General features: G+C 43.4%; 1 protein-coding gene across 6 annotated transcripts in view; it reads right to left on the bottom strand.

Moving 5' to 3' along the window:
- DISC1 (DISC1 scaffold protein) overlaps window positions 1-18071 on the bottom strand; it is a 187634-nt gene extending 169563 nt beyond the window's left edge. For 4 of the 6 annotated variants that reach the window (XM_071738962.1, XM_071738961.1, XM_071738965.1 and 1 more), the window contains exon 1: window positions 17943-18071. The gene's annotated coding sequence lies outside the window, so the exon portion shown is untranslated. Of the gene's footprint in view, window positions 1-8910; window positions 8989-9909; window positions 10050-17942 lie in introns of those variants that run through there. The other 2 variants (XM_071738963.1, XM_071738964.1) reach the window with 2 other exon arrangements.
- Window positions 18072-18771: the final 700 nt, after the last annotated feature.

Here is an 18771-nt window from a genome sequence, read left to right as displayed (position 1 = left end):
ATTAAAATCAGTTTAAAATTGATCTCACTGAATCACTATGAATTTCTAAAGTAGACAGATGATTAAAGCTCTTTAAACACCAAATTTAAATTAAGGTAATGTAAGTAAGGCTTCAGCTGGCCAAACCATTAGATAATTGCATCAAGGGAGCTGGATGGCCAGCTCTTGGATCACAAAAAATCTTTCCTGATGGCCATTCCATAAAGACCAACAGCCAGAGGGGAAGGGAGAAGGAGCCTCATGCTCTACAGCAAGGAATGCCAAGCAATGCTCTTCATCTTTTAGGAAGATGAGGGAGGGAGAGATGAAGCCAAAGAGCACACACACACCTCCCAGATGGAGAGAGCACCTTCTCTTGTAGCCAGCCTGATGCTAAAGGTCAGCAGAACAGTCATCTGGCTTATTAAAGATCATCAGTCTTGGCTTTCAGCCACAAAACTGGCAGTTCAGGTTTTTTGATCACATTTTCTAGCAGTATCTGTAGAGAGGTGTAACTCCTGGACATCTCTGCAAACCCCACTAGGATTTCACAGAGCAGTACAGAAACTCTGCAGCAATTCTTTCCCTGCTTCTGCTTTAAAAACATGATCCAGAATGCTTGCAAACTGATTAAATTGTACCTACATAAAGTTTTAGAGAGTTCAACTATCTGACTGCATCTCCGTGGCACTCAGTTAGTTGTTATTAGAATAACAAAGTCACCTTCAGAGCATTTCTGGGAGGTAACTCTGGCATTGAAGACACTTGGCCATATTCTAATCACTGCTCCAAGTCATTTCTGTAGTTAAAGCAGCCTATAAATACCATTTAAAGAAGCCTTTAAACACCTGCATTCAACTGTAGACAAACAACGTAAGATAAAGACATTTATTCTCTACAAACAGACAGACACACAAATGTTTAATCTATCAGTAACAAAAATGAACTTTTCTCAGGGATTAATCAATCTGAAACTACAACAACCATCACCATTCAGTTCCCACATCAAAATACATGAAAAGTTGCAGATTCCTAATGAATTTTATTTTGACCCATTTGCTGAACTCCAAAGTTACCACAAAATATTCAAAATAAGATGGCACTGATCTCAAGGCAGCACATCTAAAACCAGCAGCATCTCTCTATGCAAGTAAGCTTGCCAAACAAAGTTACTTTTAATACAGAATTTTATAAACTCTGAAAACACAAAGGTCTCATTCAGCTTTTTCAGTGTTAACCACACTTTCTAAAGTATATCCACAGAAGACAAGCAATGGCTGAGCTACTTGATACCACTTACAAGTTAGTTCCTCACCAGCAGTTCCTGTGATTTCTGAAGTTGCAGGCTGGGTTCAGTTATTCAATTGTTAAATTTCCAAGACATCACATACAAAAACATTCTCTGAAACCATTAAATGCATCTTAATTCCTATTCTTCATTTAAAAACAAAACACCAAAAAAAAAAAAAAAAAAAAACAAAACAAAAAACCCAACCACATTCTGAGAGTTGTGCATTTTAGAATGCCAGAACAGTCTTCCTTAGCCAGTGTTTAAATAATTCTATTTTTATTGTCACATTCCCATAATGAACACCTCAAAGAATTGTTATATTTGAGCCACTTACCTCTTTAATGCAACAACTCATTTTAAGCCATTTGGTGAAACTCCAGCACCTCTCTCTAGATTAAGAATTAAATTAACTGATACCAATATAGCCAGCAACTTTTTTCAAGGAAAAAAGGTGTTTTAAGCCTAGTTTTACCCTAGGGCTAAGAAAGTGAAAAGTACCTATAAAAAAGTCAGCTGATAAATACCAAAACACTTCCCATGCCAGTAAAAATCACCTATTTAGTCAGGGGGAGTAAGAGAAGCAACTTTCATTCCATGTTATAATTGTGTTCAGTACTTTTAACACTTTCAAACCCATGGAAGTCCAGCAGCACCCTGAGCACACCCACAAGCAGATTCATTTCTCAAGCAAGTGCCCTGCTGAATCAGGGTCCAAGCACCTTGATGGGACAAAAAAGAACAGAAATTTGCCTTTCTGACCTTTTTAAATTTAAAAATACCATTTAAAAATGCCTGTGAAAGCATGCAGTTGTACTGAGAAGGTGTATTTGACACCCAATCAACACCTTCAAACCAGCAAGCTGAGACCCAAGGCTTGGCTATTACAGAAAATTGCTTTCCTCCCAGCTGAATGAAAATTACCCCAACCTCACCCCTGCAGCATCCCAAAGAAACTCATTTTGTTGGCCAAGGGAGCTGCCAGATTTGCTCTAGAACAGCCTGGTGACTTCTTGTTGTCTCAGGAAAGTGGAACCACTTGGTTGGCACAATAAGGTCCAGAAATGACATTTCTGCTCGCTTCATTTTTGTTTTCATGCAGTCAGCTATTGTTAAAAAAAAATAAATATACAAGGAAGCCCAAGACCTTCATTATAAACTCTGGCATAATCCTGTTACAGTCATTCCTCACACATCTCAGTCTCCAGCTGTTCCTACATCTCACATTCAAAATTCATCTCTGGTTGAGGAGCCCAATCAATCAGTCTCCAAGCCTCCTAGCACAGTCCACCCATGTATTTCACCCAGCCCATCCTAGCTGCATCTTCCAAATTCACATAATTCAACCACTTAATATAATAAACCACCTTTTCAGTCATCAGTCTACACCCAGCTCTTCAGTCCACCTGACAGACAACCAAACACCCTGCAGAAACCACAAGTGGGGTTGGGAAAACAAGGCAGTACCAGCACTGGGTGCCTTCAGCAGGATCAGTAACAGAAGACACTAAAATTCCTCACAAACAGCCAGCCCCAATCTCTTTTCAACCCATCAGCACAAATCCCTTCAACTTACAGTTAAATAATTGAGAATAAATTATCTGTAACAATATCTGACACACAAGTTTCAAGCCTACAAAGAACATTCACAACAGAACCCAAGCTTGTTTCAGGAGTTTTGGGGAGTTTATGGTTTGGTTTTTTTCTTCCAGAGGAAAAAAACCCAAAAAAACCCTCTTTTGTGCCCAATTTCAGTGCTGAAGTCTGGAGAAGCAATCCATGCAGATGTCTGAAGTGGAGAAAATACCCTGGTTCTTTGAGTCAAAACCTGAAATCAGCTTTCACAAGAATAGGGCAGCAAGGATTTTGCTCAGAAACTGGGAAGTTTGTTTAATTCCTAAATTAATTTGTGAACAACACTTAATGGGCTTGCAGTCACATCCCACAAAAGCATCTCCCCAAAGATGAATGTAATTATGACATTAGTACACAGCAGCCCTTTTCAAGAAGGGCCCATTTAACACACCACACTCCTCTTTCATCACTTTGTCTCCGGAGTGACAATGTGGATTCCCACTTTTTCTGCTCAGTCCCATCATCTCCCCAGCATTATAAAACTCACTGGGGAGGAAGGGAGAGAGGAATTTAAAAAAAAATAAATAAAGTGAAGTGTGAGAGCACATTGACAGCAGTCAATTTCTAATTCAAGCACAGTTTGCGTGCTCCAGCTTGGAGATTTGAATTTTTAATTTCACCAAGAGACAGGGTTCCAAATTAAGCATCTGATGCACAGCCAGTCTGAAAGCAGAATTGAGTTTACTGAAATAGAAAGTAATTTTCTCTTAACAGCTCAGTAGTGATCACATATAATGAAAATAAAACAACGTGGCAGTTCCTATATTGCCAAGGGTGAGGAGTCAGACTGCTTTTAGCTTTGCAATTTAATATCAAAGTCCCAGGACAAATGTTCCTCCTTTGCCTGCTGGAGGAAGTTTACCTTAGAGCCCCAGGTGGGCTGTCAGGATGCAATGTCAGTGATGGAGATGGCTTGGAGCTCCAGACATCAAGAAAGCTGAGCAATAACCTCAGGCAGAAAGCACAGCACCTCAGCACCTCAGGATGCAGCTTAAATACAAGATCATAGAATCCTAGAATTGGCTGGGTTGGAAGGGACCTCAGAGCTCATCAAGTCCAACCCTTGATCCACTCCCGCTGCAGTTCCCAGCCCATGGCACTGAGTGCCACATCCAGGCTCTTTTGAAATATCTCCAGGGATGGAGAATCCACCCCTTCCCTGGGCAGCCCATTCCAATGCCTGAGCACCCTCTCCATAAAGAAATTCTTTCTAATGTCCAACCTAAACCTCCCCTGGCACAACTTGAGACCTCTTGTGCCCTCTTGTCTTGCTGAGAGTTGCCTGGGAAAAGAGCCCAACCCCCCCCTGGCTCCAACCTCCTTTCAGGGAGTTGGAGAGAGTGATGAGGTCTCCCCTGAGCCTCCTCTTCTCCAGCCTCAACACCCCCAGCTCCCTCAGCCCTTCCTCACAGGACTTGTGCTGGATCCCTTCCCAGCCTCCTTGCTCTTCTCTGGACCTGCTCCAGCACCTCAATCTCCTTCCTGAGCTGAGGGGCCCAGAACTGGACACAGGACTCAAGCTGTGGCCTCCCCAGGGCTGAGCACAGGGGCAGATGCTGCAATTCCCAGGCATGCACACAAAGTGCAGTTGTGGCAAAGCACAGGACAGAGCCCTCCTGCAGCAGGAGGGAGGCAAATGAGCAGCACTCACCCCTCATCCTGCTCCCCCAGCAAGAAAAGCTGCAACTGTTCTGTTCCCAGAAAATTTTTGGATGTGAACACTTGCAGTTTTTTGCAGTAGTGACTCTGAGGATTGTGGATAAATAAATCACCAAAAGGAGAAGTGAGATGAAGATTCTCAGCTGGACCCACCAGTGATGCTTCTCCTCCCCTTAACAGCCCCACAGACAGCTTGGGCTCATGCACATCCTTGCTCCAGGGCAGCAGATTGCTCAGCATCATCAGACTTTCAGATGTTAGAGCCTGAGAGGGGTCAGGTGCTCAGCTGCAGGGAGATAAGTGCAGATCCCTTAGAGACCTGAGCTTCCCTGCTCATCATTTCCCTTTGGAGAGCTTTGATGAAGATAAAGATTGCCCTTTACAGTCCTAACCCAAAGCTGGAGAGAGACAAAACACAAGTTCAGAAATTGGGTTGATCTGACCCAAGATATCAGCAGCACACTTTTCCTTTCACATGGAGGAGAAAAAGAGATGTATATTCCAGTGAAATTCCAACATCATCTTATGATCAAGCTATAGGAGAAGAACTTCAGCAAGATGCTGCTGAAACTGCAGCATCCAGAATACTGGCCATGGGCATCCAGTGTGTCTCTTGTAGCACAAATCAGAGTTACTCCTAAATAAAGTGGGATAGAAGCCACTCTGTGTGGACCAAGCCAGTTATTTAAAAACAAAAAAAAAAGCAACCAACCAAACAAAACACAAGGAAAAAACCAAACACACACACAAAAACCCCAGCAACAACAAAAAAATAACATTCAGGGAAAGAATAGTTTCCATCTAGAAGGAAACTGAATGGAATTACAGAAAAATTAGTGCCTTTTCCCTGTCTCCAACAAGGTACAACTGATATAAGTCACTCTTTTCTGGGGATATTAACAGCAATTCACATTTAAGGAGGAGAACCACAGAAAAACAGGAGAGGATGAGAAATACACCACCAAGAAAGCACCACAGCACAGTCATGAAAAGAAGCCAAAGCTCTGTGTAGCAAGATACTCAGAAACCAAGCCAGGTGGGTATTACCAAGACCTCTTACATTTAGGCAAACACATTTCCAACAGGCATTTTCTAGCACTAAGCCTCAGTTTCCTCAAGAAGAAGAGAACATCTCAGTGGTACCCATGGCTGTGCCACAAAGCCATGAACCAGGTAAATGTGTTTCACTGTTTTCTGTGAAAAGCAACAAGGACAATTTTAACAAATGCTCCAGCACTGAGCTGTGCTGGCAATCAGTGTGGAGAATGAGGAGACCTTGAGAAAGGCCAAAAGAAAGCACAAAGGCAGCAGCAGTCCTTATGCCTCCCCAAATAAGAGCCCCCTAAGGGCTTTAGAAGCCAAACATATCACCAAGGGCTGCAGAAGCAGTGTCTCCATTACCCTGCTCCTGAGGTGACAAACTCATGGGACATGAGTGGCTGCCTACTCAGCAAAAGGCAGGAGCTGAGAGTTACCCCACAAACCTCACACCATGGTGAGACCCCAAAGACTTGAGAGGCCCAAAGGCAGGGAGCTGAAAGCCAGGCCTGCCAGAAGCAGCTGAGGCTCAGGAGATGCAGCCAAGGAGCAGGCAGCCACATCCCAGGCTGGAGGAGGACACCACTGACACCAAGAGATCATAGAATCCTAGAATTGGCTGGGTTGGAAGGGACCTCAGAGCTCATCAAGTCCAACCCTTGATCCACTCCCGCTGCAGTTCCCAGCCCATGGCACTGAGTGCCACATCCAGGCTCTTTTGAAATATCTCCAGGGATGGAGAATCCACCCCTTCCCTGGGCAGCCCATTCCAATGGCTGAGCACCCTCTCAGTAAAGAAATTCTTTCTAATGTCCAACCTAAACCTCCTGGGGTTGGGGATTACTCATTTTCTTGCAATCCCAACTGTGCTGATACCAAGGCTGCACATGTTTCACACTTCTCCCCTCAGCCCTGCCTTCTTTTCCAACTCCGACTGCATTTCTCCTCTTGCTCCCCAGTTATTTCTCACTGACCAACTGCTCACTTGCTCTTCAAATAAGCCAGCTGAACCAGAAAATTTCCAATTGCTGCTGCTCTGGACCTTTGAATGAACTCTCCACGGGCCAACACTTAATGCCAGACAGCCCAGGGTGCTAACCATCCACCAACAATGCTCAAACCCCCCAGAAACACTCCCCATACCTAATCAATACCACCTCTTTGGTTTCTCCCTTTTGTAACAACTCCAGCAAACCCAAACCTTCCCCTAACAGCATGCCCCCAAACTGCAGACAACCACTCCTCAACATACCTCCAAAAAAAATCTTCCCCATAGGAATTTCCAGACCCTCCAGGTCCTCTCAGGCCACCTCATCTCTTCCCAGGCGAAGAACCTTCTGGTTTCACACCCCTCAGCACCAGGGTGGAGAAGTTTCTAGGCTTCTCCAGGTGCATTTAACAAGAGCCCAACCCCACTCCAGCTGCATCCCCTGATTTAATGATTGCTTTCAGCTGCTCAGCCTTTTGGCTACCAGGACTCCAGCCAGCCAGTCCTCAGGGCTCCTGTTAATTCTTCCACAGCAAACACAGAAACCAAACTCCATTCTACAGGCACCCTGGCTCCACTCATCCTCTTAGAGAGCACATCAATAAAAACACTCTTCTAAGGGCTTCTTTTCTGATACTGTAAATCACCACTATTCACATCTAGGAAATCAAGACAATTACCTGCCACAATTTACTCTAACAGCCTCCCTGGGCTAATATATAATAGTTAATAATACAAGTTGCACTTGCTAACATATGCCTATGGTGTTCAATAGAAACAGATTTTTGCCAGAGGTTTTTTTATTTTACTTTACTTTTCTTAAGTTGCACTTACTAACATATGCCTGTGGTGTTCAATAGAAACACAGATTTTTGCCAGAGGTTTTTTCTTTTAGTTTATTTTTCACTTATTTCTGTCACAAGCTGTTTGTAATTTAGCCCTACTTATGGCTAAGGCCACAGGATCTGCCACCTTTTTTGAACCTTACCTGTCTGTTCTTATTATCTAAATTAAAGCATGATATTAATCTTCAAAAAAACCCAGTGCCCTTTCATGAGATAGCTTGCAGATGTTTCTTGGGTGCCAAGGACTCTGTGTGATGCTGTAATGAAACCAAGTCTTAAGCAAAACACTTCAAGTTAAAAACTAATGTGATGCAAAGTCAAAAATCTGACCTTTCAACAATTTTGTCTCTCTAAAACAAACAAAAAGATGGTCTTGAATAAGCCAATGAAAGAGTTTTTCAGGTCAACATATTCTGGTTTCATCTTAGCATTTTAAATGGATAAAACAAGGTGCAGATTGTACCATATGGTGCTAAACATGCACACCTGAAAAGATTTGCTTCACTAACAAAAAGCTTGGCAGAGGAAAACTTTGAGTGTCATTCAAATTACCTTCCAAAATAAATACAGATTATTAACTCCTGAGTTCCAATAGGGATTTTTTTTTTTTTATCTGCTACAGAAATTCAGAATCCAGGATCAGCAGGTTCCTCTGCAAGGCAGCACAAACTTGCCTGAACCTTTCAGTTGTGTGGTTCACAAGCTCCTGGGTGGCACCAGTGCAGCAGCAGCATGGGATTTCTTTCCCTGAATCTTTCAGGTTTAGGCACAGCACTCCTGACAAGGATTACTGGTAATAAAAAGTAGCAGACAGGGCTGCTGCAGCTTCCTCTCAAGAAAAGTAAAGCATTTTAAGAGCAATAATCTGTTTGTGGTTAAAACAGACCATGTGAGAAGCTCCATCACTTACCCAAGTGGGAAAGCAGGCCTAAGAGAGGACTAAGGACTCTCACAGGACTCCTGAAAGAGAGCTAGGAAAAAAAAAAAAAAAAAAAAAGAAAAAGTATTTTCACTGTGAGAATAAAGCTAAGGCTTGTACCTTTGTAAGTGCTGTTTCCATGGAAAAGATTGCAAATTTTAAAAGCAGCATTTAGACAGAATTTTCTGTCTAAATTTATGTCTATTTTAGGCAGAATTTTCTGCCTAGTTGTATTCTACAATTATCAGACCTTGGAGTTGTGAGTCTACCTGAGCCAAACCCTGTCAATAATGTTATTCTGTGTGGGATACAAGTTCCACTGGAAGTTTAACTTTGAAGCAAATCTAATATTTAGATGATGCCTTAGGTTATAGATAACATTAGTTGAGCTTGCCTGCATTTTTGTATTCCATATCTAAACAAGTGTATACTAATCACAGATCTGATACAGGAAATTATATTTATAAAGTATCTGTGTCAGGTAATTCCATCAGGATAGTCCTTAGACAGAAGTTGTTCATTGATTAACTCCTCTAATTCCTGAATGAAACAGTTTTACCTTTAAGCTGGAAGCCTTTTAAATCCTCTAGTGACTACCAGGAAAGGAAAACTCAGGATTTTTAAGACACATGAAAAAGCTTCACAACTCTCCCTCCATCCCTCAGAGAGCAGGAACATCTTACATGAACAGCCTTACAAAAACAAAGAGGTGTCAATAAAACTGGGGAGACACATAAATAAAACTGAGACACTGAGGAGACACATGGATTTTCATTTCTGTACAGTAAAAATGTCACAGTGCTTTCCTGAACAAAAACCTATGCAATCCCTTAAACATAAACTGCCCTAAAGTCTGAGTCACAAGTGAAGGATTTCTGTACCAGAGAAAGCCATGAAGACAGAACTAAGGACATCTTTAAGGTTAGAATGCCCTCTTTGGGTGTAAAGATAATTTGCAGCAACAGTAAATTTCAACAAATGCTCTGCTATTTTATGCTATAGCAAGGAAAAAAATAAATAAAAGAATGCCATGTGCTCCACTTTTAAAGATGTTATAAATGGCATCTGATTACCCTCACTGTAGCAATAGTGAGGATAGCAGCAATCCCCACACAGCAGGCTGCAGAGGGAGGCAAAAAACCCCAAAAAAAACCCAAAACGAAACAAAAAAAGAGATGGAGGTAGCTTATGACAAGAAAGATTCAGTCTTGATCCAAAGAAAAACTTTTTCACCCTGAGGGCAGCCTGGTGGGGAAAGACTGCCCAGAGATGATGTGGAGTCCTTGGGGGTCTTGATAAAACCCTGAGCAGCCTGGTCCAACCTGAGAGTCAGCTGGAAGCTGGACCAGAGACCTCCTGAGCTGCCTTTCCATAGAAACCACCCTTTAACACAGCTTTAAATGGAAGTCTGTGGATCTGCAATATTCCACCAGTTACCCAGAGACACAACAAAAGTTCAAGAGCTCCACCTGTGAAGATGCATTCCCAAGAAACCCATTTATCCTTCTTAACTCCACAAAGGAGTCACAAGGAGATTTTCACACAACAGTTACATTACCTTCTGGAAGCTGGGAGCAGCTGACTTTCTATGAACAAAATGAAGAATAAAGTTCAGACCTTGCAGTAAGTAGGTTCTCAACCAGCATTTAAGCATCCAGCACAGCCACAGAAATCACAAGTTGCAGTGATGGTCAGTGCCTTAAGCAAGACTGACACAGCAAGGCATTATAATTTAGGAATTCCTATTCCCCAGCAGATCTTTAGCACTTAGCTGGTGATTAAATGATGCTCATGAGCATCACTTGAATGTCACTTTGATCTACTCCAGTTATTTCACAAAATGTTTATTACTGAGGCTTTTTTACTGGTTGTATAAACATTGCAGAGCATTTCTCACCAGGCATTATTCAGTTTGCTGTATGAAAAATTATTTTGGTACCTTTTCCTAGGCTGCTTGCCAACTGGAGGACAAGAGAGACCCATCTGGTAGACTATAACTCTCTAAAGACACTTGCCTTTCAAAAGAGTAATCCCTTAAATGGTGCCAAGAGTCCTATGCATGAAAAAAAACAAACCCCTAACATCACCTCTGAACAGCTGCAACAAAACTTGTCTCTTGCACAAAAGTCCTGGCAAGGGAAGGAGGAAGACCACCCCTGGTGGGGAATACCATCTCTACCCTATGCAGCCCAAAAAGTCTAATTATAAAGTGGGCATGGCAAAAGAGAAATCTGAATACACACAGCTGTACCAGGCAGCCATAACCATGCCATGGATGGGTTTTTCCCATATAACTTACTGCACAAATACAGTGATTTCTATATGGCTTCCCTTTCTTGGTGTTATTTCAAATTTAAGGGATTTGGGGGGCTGCTCTCCTTCTTCTTCCACTACTTTGAAATACTGGTGTTTAAAATACATACACAGGTTCCCACACAAAATTTCTTAGAATAGCCTTCATCTGTCCTCTGTGTTGTCCTCACCTGGTCTGCTTGGGGTTTTATTATTATTATTATTATTATTATTATTATTACTCCCAACTTAGCTCCTTGCATTGTAATCCTCCTTTTAAAAACTCCTCTGATATTTTACATCATGATTTTCAAGCCATTAGAGATCATTTTTGGACAGCTAACATGTAGAACAACTGCTCCTAAGAAAAGATCTGGCAGAAAGACAGCAACCCCATGTCCTTCTTGTAAGGCTTGCACCAAATATTCAGGCTGGCCTTTCAATATTAAAACCACAGCCACACTGATGTTGCTCTGGCCACAGTTAATGCTCAGATTTTCAAATTAATGGCCCAGGCAAAGCACAGAAACACAGAAAGCAGTAATATAAGAAGATTGTGTGGGTTCAGATCCAGTGAAAAGGTTTGGATCCACTCAAGAAATTCAATGCCACACTAAGCTCAACAGAAACACAGCAAAAATGTTGCTACAAATTGTTACCACTAGTTACAAAAACAAAAAAAAAAAAAAAAAAAAACAAAAAAACAAAAAAACAAAAAACAAAAAAATTAAATTAATTAAATTAAATTAATACAGAAAGCAAGTGGCATAAATATACACAACCTATTCAACTCAAAAATAAAAATTAAAAAAACCTTACTAGGGGCACTCAAAGCCCTGAACAAGAACAGGGCAAGCCAGTAAAATTCAAAGAGCCATCAGAAATCCCATGAAGTGTTGTTCCCAAAATATCAGCACTGGTTACCAGTTCCCAGTCCTGCCTCATACAGAAGAAGACAATAACAAATGTAGTGCTGAAAAACTAAACACAGGCAGAGAGCACCTGCTTGGCTGATATGAAATGGTTCCTCACCTGGCCCTGGAGCTGATGAACCCATGGAAAATTCTGTCCCTGGCAAAAGCTGGCACCAGAGGAGGAAAATTCCCAATCTGCTAAAAGAACAAACCCCCTGCTGCTCACTGCACACAGGACAGAAGTGAGAGCTGATTTTTTTCTTACCCCACAATAAGATTTTTTTTCACTCTCACAGGAAGCAGCCAGGCTTGATGCTCAGAGGAACCATCGAGTGGAGCAAGCTCATGGCCAAGCTCTGTCCTCACTTTTTTGGCAGACCACAAGCATGGGAACACTACAGCAGCTGTCTCCCCACCAGCACATTCAGGCTTCCCAGGGAATGGGGAAATGCAATTCTTGTTGATTATTACCCAGTTTGAGTCAGTGCAGCAAAACCCCAGAGAAGGACCAGCTGTGCTGGTGCTGTGCTCCAGGCAGTGGCAGCCAAACCCCTCCCAAAACAAATTTTAATGTGGGTCTCTCACGATTTGCACTGCTCCAGCAGGACAGGAGCAAAGTTCCAGCACAGTCCCCTGCCAAAAAAAGGGCTGTCCCACTGCAGAGCAGAGCCTAGCACCATCCAGGGTGCCCAGGGCTGTCTCATAACCCTAAGACCCCACATCAGAATTTCTTTACTGAGAGGGTGCTCAGCCATTGGAATGGGCTGCCCAGGGAAGGGGTGGATTCTCCATCCCTGGAGATATTTCAAAAGAGCCTGGATGTGGCACTCAGTGCCATGGGCTGGGAACTGCAGCGGGAGTGGATCAAGGGTTGGACTTGATGAGCTCTGAGGTCCCTTCCAACCCAGCCAGTTCTATGATTCTATGATCACTCCTGATACACAGATGCTGGCACTCCCCCCTTGTCACTCCCATGGGGAGCAACCACATCAACACAAAGAAATCAAAGAAATCCAGCTACAGCAATGCAAAAGACCAGCAAAAGCAGCAGCTGTCCATCCTGCTGCTCCTGAGACTGGTGTGACCGAGAGAAGAGCTGGGAACCTGGACACAGAGAGAGCTCAGCTCTTGCTGATCAGAGCCTGAGGCATGAGTGCAAAATCTGACAGGTGAATGCAGTGTTCTAGAAATGGGAATGAGCCCCAGCAAACAGCTGAGCTGCCCATTCCCCCACCAGCTGGGTCCCCATTAGCAACAGGAAACACCTGGACCTTCACCCAGCACGTGAAATTCAACCTTGTCCCTCCCCCAGTAACCAAAAACCTAACAGCAGGGAAAGCTCTTATCCCTAAAGCTCTGCTCTCCAACAGCAGGGAAAAACAAAGTCCTTCCTGATAAGGTCAGCTTAGCCCTCACAACAACAATCCAGGTATTTTCTGGAGCTGAGACTGCTTGGATGTACTGCACTGACCAGGCTCAGTGACACTTCTTCCCTGGAACTGCAGGATGTTTCCCCAGAGTAAGACATCTGTGTGGGTGGGAAGAGAAAATAAAATAAAATAAAATAAAATAAAATAAAATAAAATAAAATAAAATAAAATAAAATAAAATAATCAGACTACAAGAATTAGATAGCCACAATGTAAGAAGAAAGCCTGAAGCTGTAAACATTTGGCCTTGAAATAAGTCTCCACCAGCACCATTCCAGGTGCAAGAGGTAATCCAGAAAACTAAGGTGATGTCAGTGGAAAGGATGGTGCTTGCTCCTGTATGGGGAAAAAAAACCATGCAGCATTCCACTAAAACAGCAAGGAAGCAGCTTACTAGCAGGGCAAAACTGTCCTTCCACTTCTCAAGCTCTCTGGAGATTTTATATTTTAAAAGAAAACAAACAAAAAAAAAACCATACCACCAAAAAAGGCCCTAAGAATGGGTTCCTAACAGTGTTCAAAACAACTTTTTAGACACAAGGAGTTGACTGCCAATCTCAACTCAAAGCAGAGCCAGCCAGATGAGCTGAGCTAGAGACTGCTCTGCTCACCCTATCAATCATCTGAGGGGTCAAAACCATTGTCAAACTTCATTATTTGCAGGCACATTGACAACATTACTATCATTTGACTATTTTCCCACTACTATTATTACTATTATTATTATTATTATACAGAATCTAGCAAGGTCTTGAAAAACTAGACCAATGTCATCTGCCTTACCTACCTTCCACAGATCTGGAGGCTTGCAGAACAACTCAGCAAACCTAATGATCCCAGCTCTCAGTTCTTGCCTCTCCCACAGGTACCAACCCCTTCCCTCTTAGTTTTGCAATACTCACTATCAACCTCTTGACTTTTTGCTCCACAGGTTGCCTCAAAGTTGCTCTACTAAGAGATTTTCTTCTGTAATGGGTTTCCTGCCCCACTGACCTCAGCCCAACAAAAGAAGCCTTTCAACCAAAGCCCACTAAATCCCTACAAACAAGCAGCTCTTCAGCCATCCCAGGGAACAGGGGAAGTTCACACACATCACACTCATTTTGCTCCCAGTTTCAAGCAGCCATTTCTCCCACACAGGGCTTTTCCTGGCAGATTTTATCCTCTGAGCCTCCATGTGCTGTGCTTAGCAAACTGATATCACACTTGCAGTTCTGACTTGGGTGCTGTTTGATCTATAAACACAGGTAACACAGCTCTGAAACAACAGGAGCCAGGTAAGCACTGTTAAGAAACTGCATTTCCCACTTTGGATCCATAGTTCTGATTACATAGCTGATAAAGTAGTAAATATTTACTTTGCAAAGTTAAAAAAAAATCAAAATATTTCTCCACTTCTTGTTGTTACCAATAAAGATACTGACAAAAGATAGAAAGAGCACAGTAAGTAGGCAATTTAGTCTGGTACCAGGGTCACACAACTAACACACCTATTTATAAGCAGCAAGACTGAGAGGAAGGAGGAGGTGAGAAAGGATAGAAAGTGCCACCAATCCTACCCATTATGCAGCAGGGTCCCCATACTAATTAATCACACAGAGCTAATGAGAGGTAGATGTGCTGGAGGAAAGCATGGCAGAGATGTAGTCTGAAGCAGAGAAAGCAGAAGTGCACAGGAGGTAAAAAGAGGAGGCAGAACCCAAGCTCTGCATGTCCCAAAGGGATCCCACTGAACCAAGAAACCTTACTTGAGACAAGCACATCATCTCCTCACTGTGTCTCCAGTCATCAAACCACTTCACATTCTCACCATCAAGAAATAGGTAAGAAATTCCACACCAATGGCTAATTCAGTGTCCATACAGCACACTTGTGTTTAACAAACAAACAAAGTTGACTCCTTCCAGGGCAGCAGCAGCAGCTAAGAGGTTGTTAGATGTTGGTAAAGAAACATTTCCCCCTGAAAGCATTTTTTCAGGTGAGCAGTTAAAGGAGTCTTTGCATATATGCTAAAAGAGAAGAAAAAAGAAAATTAAATGGAGTGTTAAATAAGTAACATTACACAGAATTAAGTCAACACCTCCAAATAATAATATTAACACAGCAGTGGCCTTTGTCCAGTGCCACGTTCTTCCTCGTGTGGCTGCTGATTTACAAAGAGCACATTCACCCCCAATACATAAGGGTTTTGCAACAGTTTTCCTACAAGAATATTGAATAGTATTACAACATACCCCGGGCTCAATCCTAATCCAAGTGACACACCATGAAAGGGCTGTTCTCCAGAAAAAGACACAACATGCTAAGGATGAACTTGGAAATCACTATGGCAACCCCACAGGTTCCTTTCTGGTCACCTTTGGGCCAAGACTCCAAAGCAGGTAAGAAAATCTGTGTCCACAGGAGATGTTAAAATTCATTATGGCCAAAACAAGGAATGGCCATACTCTGTCTGCAGCTCAATGAGAAAATCCAATGCTAAAATGAAAAAAAAATCATCTCCTGACAAGCACTCAGGAGGTGTTACACACTCCAGTAACTCTCCTTTGCAAGGTCAGGTGGTTCAGGAGCTGTCAGAGTGTCAGAGGCCCAAGTTATGGTGAGCAAAAAAAAAAAAAAAAACCAAGAAAACCTAACCAAGTGTGCCTAATTTGTGAACAAAGTCAGAATTAACCTTTAGGGGGGTTGCTTTTGTGAGTATAAAACATTGTTTGCAGTGCTTTCTGTCTTCCTGTTTGTCACTATTAATTTATCCTGGTGCTAATAAATCCTCTTTGCTTACACAGTCCCACATAACTCCAGCAGCAGCCTAAACCCAAACTTTTCACTTTACTGCAGAGAACAAAGGCTGATTTATCTCCATTTAAAGACAGAGGAAGCCAGCAGCAATACAACACTAACCTGTTCTCATCCATGATACTGATGATTGCAGTGCAGCAGCACTCTAAAGAGGCAAAAGTCTGGGCAGGGAAAATAAGAGCTATACAGAAAATTGGTAGCTTTGACAGTATAAACATTGGGAAATCAGAAAAAAAAAGCAGTTCAGCATGGTCTTAATCTCAAGCATACAAAACACTGTTCATAAACATCTGGGGGTTTGTTTATGTTCCCTTGACCCACCATAACCAAACATTTTAAGCAACCACAAACCTCTAAACTCAGCTTTTTTCTTTTTAAATCAAGTATTTAGACATACCTGCTTTTCAGTTTCATAAGTGCCTGAAAGCCCTGTCAACAATAAAAACCTCCTGTACCTTTAACTGGAAACCCACTCTCAGTGCCTTCTTCAAAGGAACCACAACAACTTGAACTTGAGCAGTGAGATGGGGGAATACCCACACAACAGAACTAAAGGAACTTGGGTTTTAAACAAGAAAAAGTTTAATAAAGTGGAACTCCTGTTTTCAACAGTTACTCCAAGGCCAGCTGCAAATTAGCAAGTGAATTAAGGAATATGAAAGGACAAAACCAGAAATAACACATCCTAGTGTACTTTGTTCATTTCTTTGATAAATCCCATTTATTTTCTAGCAGTGCTTGCTGGGATGTGTTCTGTAAAAGCCTTTATTCTAAAAGCACTTTACTGCAGAGCTCTCAAATCACTGTTCAGAAGCACAGGAAGAGTTCCTCAAGCACCTGTACAGAAAGTTTGTGGATGCCCAAAACATGAACCAGCTCTTTTCTCCTGAACTGTTGGCAAGGACAACTGAAGTGTTTGCAGAAAGTTCTGCAGGACTGACAGAGCTCAAAGAACCAAACAGCCCCAAAGCACCAGGTGAGGGATGTGCCTTTCCTCCCCAGCTCTCCTAGGAAAGGTAAAACTTGGGTTTTTTTCTGAATTTTCCCCACAGCTCCAGCCTTTTGCCAGCACCAGTGTGAAGAGCTCAGCCCCAGCTTGGGCCAACATCTTTCTGATGGCTGCAGGTGTGAAGGGAGAAGGAAGGCAGCACATCCACCCCAGAGGGGACAGTCTTAAAATTTGGGTATTCCTACACACAGCTGCTCCACTGAGATGGCAGTTTCCTTTTTCTTCCCTTCAACCAAGCCCTGAGATGTTATATGGGGGACTTTTCTACTGCTTCCCAACTTTGCAGTTCCTTGGGAAAAAAAAAACCCAAACATTATGCAACTTTGTATCAGTATAACAGTTTCCACAGGGACAGAGCTGAACATCGAGGAACTTGTTGAAATAGTAACAATATTTTAGGTAAAATAATAATTTTGAGTGGTGATGATAATATCTTTAGTTAAAATAATAATAATTTTGAGTGGTGATGATCATATCTGTAGTTAAAATAATAATTTTGAGTAACGATGATCATAATATCTTTAGTTAAAATAATAACTTGAGTAATGATGATGATAACATTTTTAGTTAAAATAATAATTGAGTGATGATGATGATTAAAGCAATTATTATTAATAATAATAATAATATGTCAATGTTGTAAATGTTGTAACACACTTTTTTAGACTACATTTACTGTGAGATAAATGCCTAACACCACTGGGGACTTAAAAAGCAAAATAAAAATTAAAAAAATTAAAAAACCCCAAACCCCACCAAACTTTCAAAATGAAAGATCCGTATTCTTTCAACCTAAAAGCTCTAATATTCATTACGACTTCCCACATGGCGAGCTCCTGGCCCTCCTCGCCTGAAGGCAGCGTCCAACCGAGCCTCCCGGCTCCTCCAGCGGGGAAAAGCGCTGCCGGCCCTGGCCCCGTTAGGGCTCAGCTTCTCTCCCCCAAAACCCTCGCTCCTTCCCGGGCTTCCCTCAGCGCATCGCACCCGTTCCGAACCCTCCGGGGACAACCAGCCAGCCGCGCCGGCGGCAGGAGGAGGGTGGGAGAGGGGAAAGGGGTCCCCGCCGTTACCCCCCTTCCTCTCTCCCCCCTCCTCCCGCCCTCTTCCCCCTCAGCAACCGCGGAACCCTCCGCTCGTCCCAGCTCACCTGAGCGCGTCCTCTGCCCCCGCCGTGCCGCCTGTGGGGACGGCCCGGCCGGGGCTGCAGCCGCCACATCCCGGTGTCCCCCCGCCCCTTCCCCGACTCTCTCCTTCCCTCACCGGGGCGGAAAGCGGCGGTGACGCCGGTCCCTCCCTCCTTCCCTCCCTCCCAGCCGGAGGCGGGTCCCAGGCTGCTCCACCGCCCCGGGAAGGCCGAGGGGGTTGCGGGAGGAGTGGGGTTGGCAGCGCCGTGCTCAGCGCCAAGGGCCCGGGCGGGAAGCTCGGAGAGAAAGGGGCAGAGGATCTCAGAATTACCTTGGTTGGAAAAGACCTTCGAGATCATCGTGTGCAAGCGTTAACTTAACACAAGTCCTTAACTAAGCCATGTCCCTAAGCGCTGTTTTAAATACATCCCAGGGTGGTGACTCCACCACTGACTGGGGCCGTCCCAATGCCGCCTTCACCTTCTTTCGGTGAAAAAATTCTGACATCCTGTCCTCCCTTAGTGCAACTCGAGGCCATTGCCTCTTGTCCTGTCACTTGTAACTTCACCGGACAGGCAGATCCCTGAGCAGATCCTGGGCTGCAGCAAGAGAAGGGTGGCCCAGGTGGAGGGAAGGGATTCTCCCCCTCTGCTCTGCTCTCCTGAGACCCCACCTGGAGTCCTGCGTCCAGTTCTGGATTCCCTGTGCCAAGAAAGAGGTGGAGGTGCTGGAGAGTGTCCAGAGCAGGGGCAGGAGGATGATCAGGGGGCTGGAGCACCTCTGCTATGAGGAGACACTGAGAGAGTTGGGGTTATTCAGTCTGGAGAGGAGAAGGCTCCCAGGAGACCTCAC

The sequence above is a fragment of the Heliangelus exortis genome, chromosome 3, assembly GCF_036169615.1.
Source record: "Heliangelus exortis chromosome 3, bHelExo1.hap1, whole genome shotgun sequence".
NCBI lineage: Eukaryota > Metazoa > Chordata > Aves > Apodiformes > Trochilidae > Heliangelus > Heliangelus exortis.
This window is presented reverse-complemented; position numbering and strand designations above follow the sequence as displayed.